The sequence below is a fragment of the Myotis davidii genome, unplaced genomic scaffold (genome assembly GCF_000327345.1).
Source record: "Myotis davidii unplaced genomic scaffold, ASM32734v1 scaffold497, whole genome shotgun sequence".
Lineage (NCBI taxonomy): Eukaryota > Metazoa > Chordata > Mammalia > Chiroptera > Vespertilionidae > Myotis > Myotis davidii.
In genome coordinates, this window is record NW_006288434.1 from 2,042,700 (window position 1) to 2,052,518 (window position 9,819).

The window sequence follows — 9,819 nt, forward strand, 5'->3', positions numbered from 1 at the left end:
CAACATTCTGTACATATATTATACATGTAACACAGTCACCCCTTTCCAAAGGGAGATAATCCCAAAGTCTCATCTATATATATGAAAGCCTAAGCAACCATTACCACCAGACAACCGGCGGGTCGCTATGATGCGCAATGACCACCAGAGGGGGCAGACACTCAACGCAGGAGCTGCCCCCTGGTGGTCAGTATGTTCCCACAGCCAACCTCCCGCTGGCTGGCCAACCTCCTGTGGTCCCTCCCCTCAGCTGGCTGGCCCTGATCTGCCCCTATTGCCAGCCAGGCCAAGGGACTCCACCTGTGCACAAATTCGTGCACCAGGCTTCTAGTCTAGTTATAAAATCTAGCTCTGAAAATAAAGACATGATTGTTACATTCTCTAACTAACCAGTTCGTCTTAATTTCTAATTTCTCATAATACCAAAATGATTGGACCAAATTGGAAAACCGATGTTAAGAGAGGAAGCATCACCTGGCTGGATGCAGCCAGTTTTATCTAGGCTCATTTGATATGCAACACTTTAATAAGTTTAAAATGTTTTAGTAATATTGAAGCTTAAATCAAAGTAACAAATTTAAAATCTTCCCACTTCAATTTTGGTTTTATGATGCGGTTATTAAAAATATTAAAATAATTAGCTCACTTTATTTTTTTATTATTTCACCTGCTCATGTTGGGTTGAGGGCAGGGAAAGTTTAGTAATATCAAAGGATGTCTATGTCATTCAATTAGGCTTACAATAAAAGAAACAGATTAGTAGTAGTAGTTAAACTTGTGATTTTATTATAGGAGTTGGCCCTGTCAGAGCTGTTATATTCAGTTTCTAGGACAATTTTATTAAGGCCATATACATGTTATTATGTGATTGAACAAAAATGCAAAAGCGAATACTCTACTATTGTTTAGACAGTATTTACAAAAATGCAGCTACTGCCTAGATGAAATGGAACAACCAAAGATACGATAACAAAAAACTCTTTTAAGTATATGCTAAATTGCAACACTATATGAGAATAGCGATGGGCAGGAACATAGGCACAGGATATGGAAGCTCGGTAATGTGCTTACATCAGGAAAAGCATCAGACTGCAGTGGAAACAAAGAGCACCTTGCTCTGAATATCATTGCTGCAGCTGCACCCCAACAGGTCGCCTTTATGCTTCTAAAACGTGAGAAATCCTGCAGGTCATTCATCATCCTTCCACACCTTTTACTTCACCAGCATTACCATTAGTAACATTTTTTTTTTTACAATAAAGGTTAATAACCTGCCAACGATGAGTGACATTTTTATTTATTATTGTCTCAAGAGATACTGGGTAAGAACTAATAATTCTTATAAAAAGAGAAAAAGGAATAATTTAAGGTCCTCGTTAAAGTGGTCTTTTTTATAAACGATAATATTGTTTCTAACAGTGAGAGGAGCATCATTTTGTTCCCAAAACTGTAATTTCATTCTGCTCTCACCAGACATGCACATCTTTACTCCACGTCTGTATTTGTAAAGAACAACTCTAGATGTTTGCCCGGTTTCCCTGGCGCGCACTGCAAATCCACCAATGTTTCCATTAAGCATGCTTCTGACTATAAGTACTACATGTTCTCACCTATGGCAAATAATTTGGCATGGAAGTTTAGTTCACTTATTAGTTCCACGCATCCTAAAAAGTCCAACATACCCATATTAATCTACTGTTTGCAACCGGAGTTAATTTATGTGTAATGTGTGAGCAGATGTGTTAATTGGCCCTAATACTTCAAACATCATATACAGGCAAAGGCAGACAGCTGAGTATCAACATGCACATCTTTACTCCACGTCTGTATTTGTAAAGAACAACTCTAGATGTTTGCCCGGTTTCCCTGGCGCGCACTGCAAATCCACCAATGTTTCCATTAAGCATGCTTCTGACTATAAGTAATGGAAAATCTGACTACTAGTGGCAGAAACGGATTGGGTTGGGTATTTTTCTCACATTGGGGAAAGGTGTTGTATGGTGTTGGATCAGTGGCTCAACAATGTCATGACTAATGACTCAAGTACTCCTGGCTTTTCCCTCATCTTCACAAATGGCCTCTGAAGCTCAAAACAACACTTTTGCATTAAAAGGTAGTTCCAGCCCTGGACAGTGTGGCTCAGTTGGCTGGGCAATGTCCCATGCACAGAAAGGTTGCCAGTTCAATTCCCAGTCAGGGCACATGCCCAGGTTGCTGGCTCGATCCCCTGTGGGGTACATGCAGAAGGCAGGTGATCGAGGTTTCACTCTCACATAGATGTTTCTCTCTCCCACTCTCCCTTCCTCTCTCTCTAAAAATCAATAAGAAATCATTTTTAAAAAAAGGTAGTTTCAGCTACATCTTTCTTTTTATCAAAACTTCCGAGAAGCCCTTATGAATTTCCTCCATCTCTCATTCGCTAGAACTCTGTCACAAAGCCATTTCCAATTGCAAAGAAAGCTAAAAATTTCACATTTTTCAAGTCCCTCTATTGGAAATTATGAGAAGTAGAAAATGTCTGTTAAGACAGCCATTCAACATCAGCCCCTCACCCAGGCTGGCCAGACACCCCAGCAGGGACCCCCACCTTGAAGGGGCTGTGGCCAGCCTGCAAACAGTTATCAGTCACTCACCCAGGCTGGCCAGGCACCCCAGCAGGACCCCACCCTGATCCAGGATACCCTTCAGGGCAAACCAGCCAGCCCCCACTGGTTATTATCCCATATAATAAAAGGGTAATATGCAAATTGACCGTGGGTAGTTATGATATGCACTGACCACCAGGGGGGCAGACACTCAATGCAGGAACTGCCCCCTGGTGGTCAGTATGTTCCCACAGCCAACCTCCCGCTGGCTGGCCAACCTCCTGTGGTCCCTCCCCTCAGCTGGCCGGCCCTGATCTGCCCCTATTGCCAGCCAGGCCAAGGGACTCCACCTGTGCACAAATTCGTGCACCAGGCTTCTAGTCTAGTTATAAAATCTAGCTCTGAATCCAAGACCTCAGAGGTAGAGCAAATCCTTCCATCATGGTTGAGTGTGTATCTTCGTGATCCAATGTACTGAAAGACAAATGATCTGTTCCTAACACACCCAAAACACAATATGGAGAAACAAGAGGGCACTGCAACAAAAACTCTCATTCAGAAACAGGAAGAAGGAGAAGTATATAGTGGGCAACAGTCCATGGCACACAGTAACCCCTACATGAACAATGGCTTCATTGCCTTGACTATCCTGTCAGTCTCAGATTCAGCTATTTAGGAGGCTCTCCCCTGGTTGTTGTCATTCATATTCCCCGATTCTGCCCTTCGGAAAGATGTCCCTGGGCCATTATCCTCCCTGGCTATATAAGACAATGACATTGGCAGATGTATCTTTCTTGGATTCTGTACAGGTTTCATCTCCACTCCTAGTATGCACATCATTCTGCTAATATGAGTGCAGGGTGTTGCCTTAGGGGTTGAATAGTCATAGATAGAATGTTTGTTATCCAGGCTTGGGGTTTCATTTGCCAATAGCCACAGAGGGCTATTTAAATTAAAATTAAATAAAATTAAAAATTCGATTCCTCTCCACACTAGCCACATTTCAAGTGCTCAATAGCTTCATGAGACTGGTGAGCCTACTGTATTAGATGGTGAAGATATAAAACATCTTTTTAAATATATTTTTATTGATTTCAGAGAGGAAGGGGGAGAGGGAGATAGAAACACCAATGATGAGAGAGAATCAATGATCCGCTGCCTCCTGCACACAGCCCCCCCTCCCAGGATCAAGCCCAAAACCTGGGCATGTGCTCTTGACCAGAATCGAACCTGGGACCCTTCAGTCCGCAGGCTGACGCTCTATCCACTGAGCCAAACCGACTAGGGCAAGACATAAAACATTTTCATCACTATGAAAAGTTCTATTGAACAGTACTGCATAAAGACTGTCATAAAAAGACCTATGGAATTTTATTTACAACGTTCCAAATCCACATAAAATTAGCATCATTTCATGTTAGTCAATCCTTTGTATAAAATATAGACTGTTACATTACAAAATCTTGTCAGTAAATGAGAATCATAGCTGAATTATTATTAAGGACCTAGTATCTGGGATAGGTGTCAGAATTCATTATAAAAACTACAGACACAGAAGTAGCTATAGAAAAAAAAAGAGAAATAAATATAAGTAGACTGAATAAAAAGGCTTTGAATTATGTGAATGGCACTACTTTAGAGTTAGCTAGTAAGGTTGGCCAGCAGAAGGTTGGTAGGTGCTCTAGAGCAGCGGTTGCCAACTGGTGGTCTGCAGACCACTGGTGGTCCGTGAGGCCCGAAAAGTTGGTGACCGCTGCTCTAGAGCATCTGCCCTTGATTGAGGAGGATGCACAGTCTGGGACATGTCTACAGCAATAACCTTCAAAACTGCCTCAAAATTTTGATTGATTTTTTCCACCTGTAGGAATTCTAACTAAGAAAACGAACCAAGCAATCCTGAAGATCTTTTGCTCAGTGACTTCATTCTAAAACCACATCAATATTTGCCACCACCTAGTAACTGAAGACTGAGGAGAATAAAAAAGCTCCAATTGATATTAAAAAAAAAAAAAAAAGGAGTCACTGCTCAGAAGACCTCAGCTAAACGGTGTCCTCTTTGGGTGTTATGCCAATTTGAATTTGGCAAAACTTTTAGACCTCAAGTTTAGTTTGACTCATCAGAAAGAGTCAGAATTTTTTTAAAAAGAAAAGAATAACCCCTGCAATTTTTTTCTCAGAGCCATCTGCAGCCCTCCTACTCACTGCTGTAATCAATCTCACGTTTATTATAAAATACTATAACACACACCAAGGAGATCTATAAAAAGGTAAAGAAGAAAAAGCTGAACTTTTTTTTTTTAAGAATCAGAATAGAAAGATTTTATCTGTGTTTGCAGGAAGTCACCAGTCCCTAGAGCAAATCCAAATCAGGCCTCTAAGGACAAATATGGGCAGAATTTTTAAACCTAGGCTGGAGTTGAATCTTCTAAACCTAAGTATTTTAAAATTATAATTGTCTAACACTTAATATGAGGAGGTAAGATAGACATCTTACCAATTTCTATAACACATTAAGAAAAAGAAAAATATATTAAATGCTTATACTCAACTGTATATTGATACTTCAGAAAAATCCATCTTCAATGTTAGTGTGACTCATTCATTATTACAAATACTGAATTTTTATACTAGCTTCTTTTAAAAACTCTGACCGGTACAATGATGACTTTAGGAAAAGATAAGATTAAAAGAATTCTTAACACAATGAAAAGTGCTATAAGATCTCTAAAATACTAAATTCTAAAGAAGCAGGCTTCTTTAAGAATCAAATAATCCATTTTTTATCTGTAACATAATAAAATGTTTTTCAGTAAAATTAGATAGCATGCTTAAATTATCTTATTTTATAGTGATGATCATGCACTACAACTTAAAAGTATATAAATTAAATATAGCTATAAAAGTAAAATTAGCAATAACAGTAAGAAAAAATAATATTAGACAGAAAAAAGACTCTAACCACTTTGTCCTCCTGGTGTGAATATCCACGAAAGCAAGTTAGAAAGGACAGAAAAGACAAAACAAAAGGAAATAATTAATTCCATTCTTAAAACAAATAAGAGTTTTTTAAAGCTTGTTAGTGAAATAAAAATTCTAAAAAAGTCTAATTAAATGTTTACTAAAATCTAAACTTTTTAAGAGAAAAAACTTAAGAGCACACTATATACTAGAATGTATTAAGACATATAAATGAGAATAATTTCTATAAAAGCAATTAAATACCCAAACATCTGAAAAAGGAGAATGCTCTTTCCACAAATGAAATCCTAATTGAATATTCAATTAACTCAAAGAGAAACTAGAACATGTTAAGGTAAAAGACTTTATGTACAAAACCATGTAAAACTGCATCACTGTTTACCTTTCATTTCGTCACATATTAGCAAAAGTAGCAGACAAAGCGTATTTTTGTGCAAATTATGCATAATGTTTCTAAAAGTCATCTCTGTCCCATTAATTTAGGAGTCTCCTAGCTTTATAACAAAAAGAACTAATATATAAAGTCATTAAAGATAATATATTACTGATTAAAATTGATAATTTTGAGTCATAGTTTCCCAAAATTATAAATGAGGAAAATAAATATTATAAATGTGGAAAATAAAATGATAAGACACAGGATTTGGTCAAAAGAACATTTCAGATATAATAAAATTAAACTCAATTATTGCATTTCCCTCTATCTATAATAATAAAAGGATAATATGCTAATTAGACCAGACAGCCAGACGGCCAAACAGTGGAACAACCTTCCGGATGAAGCCAGGGCTGCGAAGGCAGAGGCAGCTGGGGCTGCGAGGGCCGAGCCTTTTGCTCGAATTTCGTGCCTTGAGCCTCTAGTTTAAATATAGCAATACCATAGTAAAAGTAATGATGTAATAATAATGACCTGTTATATCACAAAAACATATGTTAAAAGTCAAAATCATGTGTTTTGAGGTTCACTTTCTCTACAATATGGGTGGCAATATGATACTTGGGACTAAGAGTAAAAACTTTGCAATCAAAAAGACCTATCTTAAAATTCCACCTTTTAAACAACACTCCTAGCTGTAATCTTGCATAATTTCCTTAAGCTCTCTAAGCTTGTACTTCCTTATATGCAAACCTTTATAGGGTTTATGAGAATTAAATAAAATAGCATGAAAAACCCTCAACACAATGTCTGGCATATATCTCTATATCTTCTATAGGATATTGCATAGAAGAGATAGGACTGCATTCTTTACATTATTGTATGCTTTGTTACAAATGTTAGACCTAAAGATCATATACTAACTATTATACACAGTCAAGGACATCAATCTATTGACAACAATTTAGTCCAACAAAAATCATTTTCAGAGCATCCATTGTATATGGATCAGGCTCTACATTAGAAATCTCAGGTGTAAAAATGAGTAGGATGGTTTCTGCCCTCAAGGAACTAAATGCAATTAGAAATAATCATTGCAGAACAAAGAGATATTCGGAAAGCAAGGAAATAACAAAGCATTCTAGAAACCCAAATAAAAGAGGATATACCAGAACGTGGGGAAAGGATGAAGAGAAAGTTTCTAAGATATAAGTCGGGCTTTAATGAGGCCCTGGCCGGGTAGCTCCATTGGCTAATGTGTCGTCCACATGCTCCAAACCTGTGGGTTCCATCTCAGGTGAGGACACTTAGAAGAAGCAACCAATGAATTCATGAATGAGTGGAACAACAAGTCTCTCCCTCCTTTCTTCCCTCCCTCTAAATTAAATAAATAAATAAGTACGTAAGAAAGTAAACGTGTAAATAGAAAATAAGAAGAATGAAGAGTCTGTTACCAAGACCAGTGAGGGAGAACATTTTATGCAAAGAAGGTGGCATATGCAAAAAGCAAAGAAGCACAAAGAACACTGGCATGTTTGGAATATATAGCTGGAATAACTAGATTATAAATGATATATTAGAACTAAAATCTTTATTAACTATATATTTATACCTGACAAAATCTCAGAAGCATACCACTTTGATAAAAATAACTCACATGGCAGAATTTTTTTTAAACTGAAGTTATAACTAATAAATTTGCTAATAGTTAATTCCTTTTAACAGATTAAAACTAGTTTAATTTTAGCTATAACATACACATGAAAAACATAACTATAATATATACATGAAATAATACTGCCATCACAACCTTTATCATCTTTCAATAGAAAAATAAGCATAAAACCTACAATATGATTTATAAATAAGGCTGATTAGCCACCATTTACTGACTGTTCACTATGCTACAATGTGCAAACTAATCGGAAGGGGACGAGTCTGGAAGCAGAGAGAACAACTAGGAATCGTTACAATATTTGGTGTAGCAGACAAATATCAGAGTGGTATGAACTATATGGTAAGAGCAAGAGGAATGGAGAGAAGTGATCAGAAGATACTGAGAAGTAAGGCTCCTTACAAGTTGACTGAGTAGAGGAAGAAGTGGAGAAGTACTTCCAGAATCTGGCTTAGGTAACTGGGAGGAGGAGAGGACAACGCCTTGGGAAGAATGAAACTGAGGTGTCCGTTAGCAGAGATTTTTGGTAGGCAGCTATATAGGTTGAGCTGGAGGCTCAAAAGTAATCCGGCTAGTAAAACAGTATCTGTAAATGATCAGCCCATATGTAGTATTTGAAGCCATAAGAGTAAACAAAATCTCTCAAGGAAATTATTAAAGGAAAAGGGAAGAATGAGGATGATGACCCTGCTCCTTGAACTGGCAAACCTTCAGAAGAAAAGGAATTCAAAACAAAAGGATGGATACGTCTTCTAATCAGTTTTTAGTAATACAATTGTCAGAAGTTTCATTGTATTTGCAAAAGTGGTATTAAACTTACTAATAGCCGAAGTGGAATTGAGTTGCTTGAAAATGAAAGGTAATGTATAAATATAAAATAGTACCAAGGGCCTTAAGACAAAGACTGATTAAAATCTCATGGAAATACAAATAATAACCTAGTGTGGAGGAATATTTTTATTTTAAACATATGGGTCACTTGAATTTTAACAGGACTTTCTTTAAAAGTGAATTTCAACCTGAATCATCTGGATATTTCCTCCAACATTACATTTAGTCCCTGTGTGAAAACAATAAATGTTCAATTCAAAGATTAATATTGCTCTAATTTACATACATATTCATTATGGCTGACGCAGCTTATGTATGCAATAAGGAATACACTAACCCAATATACAAGTGTGATTACTTAAATAAGAAAATATATGTGATAGCATCTTACATGATATCAGACATATACAGTAAGTAAAAAGAAATCTAATGCCATAAAAATTATTGCCAAACACTTCTGTAGCACTGGCTATGTGCCAAGTATACATCTAAGTGTTTCACATAAAATTAATTTCATCTTCACCAATAAGCTGTGAGATAGGTACTGCTATTATTTCTATTTACAGATGCAGAAACTGAGGCAGAGATTAAGCACCTTGGACAAGTCACACAACTAGGAAATGCTGAAGATGGGATTCAAACTTAGACTCACTTCAGAACTTGTGCTGATGTGGCTCCAGCACATCAGAGTCACTACATTATTCTGCACATCAATGAGGGGAAACAATTCTCTCTCTCTTCTTTTAAATTCTACAGCTATTTTCTAATAATCTCACACATTCTAGCTTACTCAGTTTAAAGGCTTAAAATTAAGGGTCCACCTGATGAAACCTTTTACTTAATAATAGTCCTGTAAATTATATAATTCTGAATTTTCCTAACTTTACCTATTCCTCAAATTCCTATAAATATAGTTTCCTAAAACAGTGGTGTCCTCAACACTCCCATGTTATATAAATGTGGGAACAGTTAAAAACCAAAACTTAACACACAATATGCTAGACATAGTAACATCAGAGACTTAATGAAGTTTCTCAATTTCTTCTTAAAAATTGTTTAAGTGGGAGAGGAGAAACCAAGATGGCGGCATAGGTTAACGCCAGAGATTGCTCAAGAAATCTAACGAGACCCTTGATGTTGTGATAAAGAACCAATTAGAAATTAAGCATACACTGACTGAAATCAAGAATATTATACAGACTCCCAACAGCAGACCAGAGGAGCGCAAGAATCAAGTCAAAGATTCGAAGTGCGAAGAAGCAAAAGACACCCAACTGGAAAAGCAAAATGAAAAAAGAATCCGAAAATATGAAGATAGTGTAAGGAGCCTCTGGGACAGCTTCAAGCATACCAACATCAGAATTATAGGGGTG

General features: G+C 36.9%; 1 protein-coding gene across 13 annotated transcripts in view; it reads right to left on the minus strand.

The window, feature by feature from the left end:
* The window catches only part of RIMS2 (regulating synaptic membrane exocytosis 2), a 296,933-nt gene that overhangs the window by 282,319 nt on the left and 4,795 nt on the right, over positions 1 to 9,819 (minus strand). For all 13 annotated transcript variants that reach the window (XM_015561714.1, XM_006760263.2, XM_015561716.1 and 10 more), the window contains exon 2: positions 5,545 to 5,556. The gene's annotated coding sequence lies outside the window, so the exon portion shown is untranslated. The remainder of the gene's footprint in view (positions 1 to 5,544; positions 5,557 to 9,819) is intronic.